This window comes from Mesoplodon densirostris, chromosome 16 (assembly GCF_025265405.1).
Source record: "Mesoplodon densirostris isolate mMesDen1 chromosome 16, mMesDen1 primary haplotype, whole genome shotgun sequence".
Taxonomy (NCBI): Eukaryota; Metazoa; Chordata; class Mammalia; order Artiodactyla; family Ziphiidae; genus Mesoplodon; species Mesoplodon densirostris.
The window spans coordinates 37,927,662-37,934,028 of record NC_082676.1 but is presented as its reverse complement, the minus strand read 5'-3'; the positions used below and the strand labels follow the sequence as shown (position 1 = coordinate 37,934,028).

At 57.6% G+C, this 6,367-nt stretch overlaps 1 protein-coding gene across 1 annotated transcript in view; it reads left to right on the top strand.

The window, feature by feature from the left end:
* The window catches only part of MLXIPL (MLX interacting protein like), a gene marked incomplete at its 5' end in the record, with an annotated part of 50,263 nt that overhangs the window by 18,408 nt on the left and 25,488 nt on the right, over positions 1 to 6,367 (top strand). The gene's annotated exons all lie outside the window — the stretch shown is intronic.

Below are 6,367 nucleotides of genomic sequence, written 5' to 3'. Positions count from 1 at the left end.
TCCAGGAGGAACCAGGAGCTCAGGGAGGGTAAAGGGTGTGGAGGGGGAGGGCTCCATAAGGGGCGGGGTGTGTGAGAAGGGGAGGGCTGCTCAAGTAATGGGAGTGGGGATCGGTGAGGACGATGGGAAATCAGGGAGAGAGAGCAGGTCTCAGAGGCAGGAGGGGGCTCAGGTCGGGGCACGAGTGGAGCTGGCGCTCAGGGAATGAATGGGGCTCGGTGAGCAGGATGGGAACTCAAGAGAGAAGAGGGGCTGCGGCTCAGGGCGTAACCGAGGCTGTCCCAGGCTCTGCCTCTGCCCACCTGGGCCTGGCTCCTCACCTGTGGCGCCTCCCTTCTCCAACCCAGCCCGCGGGTTGGGAGCCGGGCACTAAGCCCCGCGGAGAGGGAGGTTAAAGGTGAGCGGCACGAGCGGGTCGCAGACGGGGATTGGCAGGCGCTGGGCTCATGGCCCGGGCCAGGGCTGCCCCACAGGCCGCCGGCTGGGTGAGCGGTTGCCACCCACGTGCTAAGGAGAGAAGGAGGCACCGGATCAAGGGGCACCCTGAGGGGGCGGGACGGCGGGCGCCGGGCAGTGCCAGCGTCCACACCCGCTGCGTAGACAGCGCAGAGCCCTCTGCCGCCGGCGCAGAGAAGACACAGAGAGCAAGTGGCCTTGGCCCGGAGCATCCCGCGTGCGCCCCGGACGCCGCACGGACGCAGCACGGGAGACCCCGTGGCCCTGACTGGGAGCCACCACGCCCTCCGCAGATCGCGCGGAATCCAGGTAAGGGGCGTAGAGGGGGTCGGGGTCGGGGGCAGGTGCCTAGCCCGAGGAGAGTCGGAGCCTCCGTTATGCTGGACCTCAGTCTCCCCACCTGTCAAATGGGGAGGGGCGCTTCTATGGCTCTGCTGAGCTGAAGGGGTTAATACTCTCGTGTACCTGCACCCCTCACTCAAGCGGGGCGGGGGCGGGTAGCGAAGAGGCAAGCTCATACCCCAGAGAGGGCTCAGGATCAAGAATCCAAGAAGAGTTCATCCTGCCTGCCCTTCCAGGAGGCCCACAGGCTCCCACTGCTTCCTCGGTCCCACTGGCTGGGCTGGGATTGAATCTGGGTCCAGGGGGCTCTCCATGGAGCCGAGTGTGGGTCCAAGAAGCCAAGAGGGAGGGCCTTCCTCCCTGTCATTCCCCCCTGCCCTGGGCAGTTGTGGGTGCCAATAGAGAAGCTGGTTCCAACTGGGCCCTGGATCGGGGCAAGGACCCAGACTCCTCCTGGCTGGTCAGGAAGAAGCCAGCTGTCTCCGTGGGGCAGGGAAGCCATATGGATTCCTAGTCACCAGGCTTCTAGTCAACAGGTAGGGACTAAGGAAGTGGTGAAAGGCATCCCCACTGGTCTGGCTCAGGGAGGCCAGGGGTCCCTGCCGGCTCCCAGCCACCCTGCCCCCAACCCCAGGTCTCCTGAGTCCACCTGCGGGGCCAGGAAGCCAGAGTCAGGCCTGGACTGGGTTTAGGAGCTTCGAGCTCTTCTCTGTGTCTGGCTGTGTGACCATGGGCATGTTACTTCCTTTCTCTAGGCCTGGCTCTCCCTCTGTGACATGGGGAGGCTTGTTTCTGGGCCACTGGTATGGAGACAGGGACAGAACAAACTGGGACACCAGAATGCTTTGGGGTACAGGGCAGCCCCCTCCAAACAAGGTATCTCTGGTCCGTCACAAGGAGGATGATGTGACAGGGTCAGTTGGATCAGGTGGCAGGTGAGGCCAGGAATCTAGCCCTGGCCTCCATCTTGCCCAGGTTCCTCAGCATCTGGCCAGATCCTCAGAAGAGGGGCCTGGGGCTCTCAGGCCTGGGAACCTGAGCACTGGGCTCAGGCCCACCCCGGGGAGGCTTAGCTCCTCAGCCACAGGGCAGAGACAGCTTCTGGGGGAGGAGAGGGGTTCCAGCAGAGGAGCTCTGAGCTGTGACAGCCAGGATTCTCCCTCTCTTGAGAGGGTGATTCTTCTGAATGTGCCCCTCCACCCCTACCCCCTTACCCTGCTAAGGACACAGTCTACCTTAGACCTGGGCTCAGTTTGGAATCATGCTCAGGGCTCAGGCTGGGATCAGGACTCAACCTGGGCTCAGGTGAGAGGGCCGCTGAGAGCTGGGGTCAGGGCCCCATGTGGGGTCATGGAACGCTGTGAATGAAATCCTCTGACACTGGTGCGAGTGACTTTGTAAGCTGAGGTGGATGGGAATGAGCTTTGACAAACTGCAGAGTGGAATGGAAGTGGGAGGGGCCGTGCTTTGGAGGCTCCCACGACCTCACCTGCCCAGACCCTCAGACTCCCCTCCCAGGGTCTTCCCTCTGAGGCTGCCCTTGACCCCACTGCTGGCCCTGTGGCGGGCAAAGGCGGGCTGAGACCTATGTTGGCGCTGTCGGGCTGGGAGGGGCCCGCCTTAGGCCAATTCTCGCTCCCTGGTCAGGGCTGAAGAAGGGGTTTGGGCTCAGAAGCAGAGGAAGGAGAAGAGAGGGTCAGCTGGGAGTGGGAGGAGGAACTGAAACTCGCTGTGCACCTACTGTGTGCCAGGCACTGTGTGGGGGCTCTTCTGTCTCTGTTTCCTGCTTCCTGATAACCTGATATGGAAGAGGATATTCTCTCCACTTTAAGGATGAGGAAACAGAGGCCTAGAAAAGTCAAGGCACTGGCTCAAGGTCACACAGCCTGGAAATGGCAGGGCTGGGTTCAAACCCAGGCAGCCTGATTCCAAAGCTCTGGTTTCTGTTCCCACTGCTGCCTCTGACTCTCCTCCAGGTGACCCTGTCCTCTTCTGGGCCTCACTCTGCTCATCTGTAACCTGGGCCTAAGCATTCTTACCCAGACAGTTGGGCAGCGGCTGTGGGCGAGTGTGTGCTCTGCATTCAGGGGGTGTATTCCTGGGTGCTCATGGGTGTCCTCATGGCCTGTGCCCACCTCATCCATTTCTCTATCTGTCTTTCCTGCTCCTGAGATACAGGGGCAAGGCAGCTCATGTTTGTCTCTCCTTTGTGAAGTAAGCTAAGCTGACCTTGTGTAGGGGACCCTGACAGACCCCAGCAGGAAGGAACAGAACATTCCCAGGACAGGGCCTGGCACCAATAAATAGGTGACGCCTCCTCCTGGCTGGCCCTGAGTTATGGAGGTCAGCAGGCAGGTGAGTGAGCAAGTGACAGTCAGCTGCTGGGGGCCCCCAGTAGCCCCATGACTCTGGGTGAGAGAGATGTGCCTTCCTGGGACCCCCTTTCCATGTCAGTCCAGGAGTCTGAAGCCCTGATGAGGCTGGTGTGGGACCACAGTTGGTATGACTCCTAGAGCTCCCAGCACTGAGGAGGCCTGGGGATTCTGGGCAGGGCCTAGCTGACTGTCGCCCACCCACAGCTGGTTTGAGAAGGCTTTTTCCATCCCTGAGTCCCCTGGTGGAGGTTGTCCCCTCATTGTCTGTATCCTGCAGCACCTGGTTCTTTCTCTAACACCATACCCAGAGCTGTTGGCTAGGAAGGAAGGAAAAAAGAAAGGGCAAGGGTGGGAGAGGCAGAGAGAGAAGAAAGAAGGAAACCCACACTTACCATGTGCCAACCACTGGCCATCATTCACGTATTTCACTTAATCTTCACAACAACCCCCTAAAGTAAATATAACATCATATCACCACACCCATTTTAAAGATGAGAAACCAGGGTCTTCCCTGGTGGCACAGTGGTTAAGAATCTGCCTGCCGGGCTTCCCTGGTGGCGCAGTGGTTGAGAGTCCGCCTGCCGATGCAGGGGACACAGGTTCATGCCCCAGTCCGGGAAGATCCCACATGCCGCGGAGCGGCTGGGCCTGTGAGCCATGGCCGCCGAGCCTGCGTGTCCGGAGCCTGTGCTCCACAACGGGAGAGGCCACAGCAGTGAGAGGCCTGCGTAACGCAAAAAAAAAAAAAAAAAAAAAGAATCTGCCTGCCAATGCAGGGGACACGGGTTCAAGCCCTGGTCCGGGAAGCAGCTAAGCCCATGCGCCACAACTACTGAGCCTGCACTCTAGAGCCCACAAGCCACAACTACTGAGCCCTCGTGCCACAACTACTGAAGCCCGTGTGCCTAGGGCCTGTGCTCTGCAACGAGAGAAGCTACCGCAGTGAGAAGGCCACGCGCCGCAACGAAGAGTAGCCCCCGCTTGCTGCAAGTAGAGGAAGCCCGCGCACAGCAACGAAGACCCAACGCAGCCAAAAAATAAATAAATAAAATAAATCTATTAAAAAAAAAAAAAAGAAAGATGAGAAACCAGTGCTCAAAGCCCATTATACCATTCCCTCCTTGTTTAGGGGTCGCACTCAGAGAGGACCCCAAAGTCAAAGAACAGGGGCAGGTTTGAGCACTACAGTACATGCCTCTGTGCCAGGGAGCCCTGGACTGCCCGGGCATCGTCTGACTCTGACATTTCTCAGGTAGGCAGGGGTCTGAGCGGCCAGGGAGGTCCTGGCCTTGACAAACATTCCACCCCCCCAAGGCACCCCCATTCTACTCTCCGGGGACTGACTCTGGGCAACCACACCCACACCCCACCTCGACACGCAGAGGTGGCCAGAAATGCACAAAGAAGGAGGCTGCACTGCCAGGCGCACCTGCTTTCTGTTTCCTCCTCTGTAGAATGGGTCGACTAACACAGTGGGCCCTGTTCTGCCTCTCCTGGCCCGCTCTCGTGAGACTCCGATGGTGCAGCTTGCAGAGCTGGGAGGCAGGAGGCCTGGCGTGGTCACTGACATGACATGCTGGTGGTCTGAGACAGCCCCTGAGCCAAATCAAGCCCCACTTTCCCTCTGTGTAACGTGGCCTGCGGACACGTGGTCTGCAACCCTCTCCAACTTACAAACTTCTAGGTCGTGGATATGAGTCTTGAGCAGCTGATGAGACCCTAATCCTCACACCCCCTCCTGGAGAGCATAGGGAGAAGGACTTGCCAGTCCTTCGTTGACTCAGCAAGTATTCACAAAGCACCTACTGTGTGCCAGCTGCCCCTTCCACCCTGGCACCTGCACTTCAGCTCCATCTTGGGTGGGCTTATCTGATACTTGATATTTAGGGGCGGTCAGGTCATTCTTCAGTGCCTCTGAGCAGCCCAGTGGAAGGACACACTTGGGCTCTGCCATCGGACACACCTGGGCTCAAATCCAGGCTACACTACTCATTAACTGTATGACCTGGAATGACTGTCCTACTCTCTCTAACACACGTAAACAAACAACTCCCTGAGCTAGGTGTGATCTGTAAACTGGGGACCATCGGCCCTATGTGACAGGTGTTTGGGTGGGTTGATTAGACACGACAACCAATGTTCAGGGCCTGGCAGGCCACTGGGAGGCCTGGTTGTGGTACAGCGGGAAACATACATATCTAGTTTTTGTCTCTGGTTCCTAGCACACAACTCCTAAAACCCATGGAATCTTCAGAGTGATAAGTGTCTTTTGTATGCTAATGAGATGACTGGTGGCCCCCTAGATAGTTTTGAGCTGGTCACTAGGAAGATCAAGGCATGATTGGAGGGCTGGAATTTTCAGCCCCACTCCCGATCTCTGGGGAGGAGAGATGCCTGGAGATTGAGTTCCGTCACCAAGGGCTAATGATTTAATCGATCGTGCATATGTACTGAAACCTCCATAAAAACCCCTAAATGAAGGCGTTTGGAGAGCTTCTGGGTTGGCGAACACATGGAGGTGCTGGGAGGGTGCGTACCAGGAGAGGGCATGGGAGCTCCGTGCACTCTCTGCTCCCATACCTTGCCCTGTACGTCTCTTCCATTCAGCTTTCCTGAGTTGTCTCCTTTATGCTAAACTGGAAAGTGTAAGTAAAGAGATTTCCTGAGTTCTGTGAGCCTTTCTAGCAAATTATGGAACCTCAGCCAGGGATCACAGGATCTCCTGATTTATAGCTGGTTGGTCAAAAGTACAGGTGACAACCTGGACTTGTGATTGATGTCTGAAGTGGAGGCAGGCTTGTGGGACCGAGCCCTTAATTTCTAACTCCAGGTAGACAGTGTCAGAACTGAATTGAATTGGAGGACACCCAGCTGGTATTGGTGAATTGGAGAAGTGTTGGAAAAGACCTCACGCATTTTGTGTCAGCAGTGTTGTGAGTAAAAACTGCCCACTGGCAAATGGCAGCCATCGGCATTTTTACAGACGACAGACTCTTGGTGAAACACCAACTCCAGGCTGGCCCCCATCCTTTGCTCTGCTGTGATGCCAGTGGCACATTCTGCCCCCCTAGCTGTTCACAACACACAAGAGGCTGGGCTGCTTCTGCCCATGTTACAGGGAGGGCAGCTGAGGCCCAGAGAGGGCAGATGGCTTGCCTGAGACGACCCAGCCTCCCTGATGAGCCAGCCTCCTG